The 1,324-nt window shown below is 41.0% G+C and overlaps 1 pseudogene; it reads left to right on the forward strand.

Moving 5' to 3' along the window:
* The first annotated feature begins 325 nt into the window (after positions 1–325).
* On the forward strand, positions 326–914 carry LOC106695946 (annotated as a pseudogene).
* The last annotated feature ends 410 nt before the right edge of the window (positions 915–1,324 follow it).

Raw genomic sequence — 1,324 nt, forward strand, 5'->3', positions numbered from 1 at the left:
CTTGTAGCTTGTTTATGAATTTGCAGAGGATTATGCCTGTCACCTCTTATATCCAATTGCAGAAATCTTCCTCTGCTTGATGGTCATACTTGGAAGCAACCTTGTTCTTAACCTCTGCCAGTAGAGAGCCCATACCTTGTTGAAATGGGTCATGGTGGTTGAGTGCACAAAGAGGCTGTGCTCTGCTCCCAGTCTCACACTTGACTTTGAACTCCTGGCCTGGAACTGGCCCCATCGCAGATGCTTGGAGCTGGCAGATGCTCAGAGCTACAATTTTTAATTTAAATATTTATTTTAGGCTCTCTTTGCCACATCCAGTGCAAGGATGAAGACCATTCTCAGCAATCAGACTGTTACCATCCCAGAAAATATGAACATCACTCTGAAGGGATGCACAGTTATTGTGAAGGGCCCCAGAAGCACCCTGTGGATGGACTTCAACCACACCAATGTAGAACTCAGTCTCCTAAGAAAGAAAAAGAAGAGGCTTCAGTTTGACAGATGGTGGGGAAATAGAAAGGAACTGGCCATGGCTCACACTATCTGCAGTCATGATCAAGGGTGTTACACTCAGCCTCTTATACAAGATGAGGTCTGTATAAGCTCACTTCCCCATCAACGTTGTTATTCAGAAGAATCGTTATCTTGTTGAAATCAGAAATTTCTTGAGTGAAGAATACATCTGCAGGGTTTGGATGAGATCATGTGTTGCTTGTTCATTATCTCAAGCCCAGAAAGATGAGCTGATTCTTGAATGAAACAACATTGAACTTGCACCAAATTCAGCTGCTTTGATTCAGCAAGCCACAGCAGTTAAAAACAAGAATATCAGAAAAATTTTGGATGGTATCTATGCTTCTGAAAAAGGAACAGTTCAGCAGGCTGATGAATAAGATCTAAGTTGTCCAGCTATAGAAACAGCAAGATGCCAAATGATGCCTCAGACTTATCTGCAACATTTTAAAGATGCACTAAAAGTCATGTATTGAAAATATAAATATTTATTTTAAGCATTTAAATTATTTTTATTGATTGATTTAAAAGAGATAGATAGATAGAGAGAGAGAGAGAATCATTGATTTGTTGTTATACTCATATATGCATTCATTGGCTGATTCTTGTATGTGCCCTGACCGGCATCAAACTCACAACTTTGGCATATGGGACAATGCTCTAATCCAGTGGTCGGCAAACTCATTAGTCAACAGATCCAAATATCAACAGTACTTCTTCAAAATAGACTCGCCCAGGCCGAAAACCGACTTCTGCGCATGGGCCACGAAGTTTCAATCACACTGGCGGCGTGCCCGCACATGGTATTTTG

This window comes from Myotis lucifugus, unplaced genomic scaffold, assembly GCF_000147115.1.
Source record: "Myotis lucifugus unplaced genomic scaffold, Myoluc2.0 scaffold_5252, whole genome shotgun sequence".
Taxonomy (NCBI): Eukaryota; Metazoa; Chordata; class Mammalia; order Chiroptera; family Vespertilionidae; genus Myotis; species Myotis lucifugus.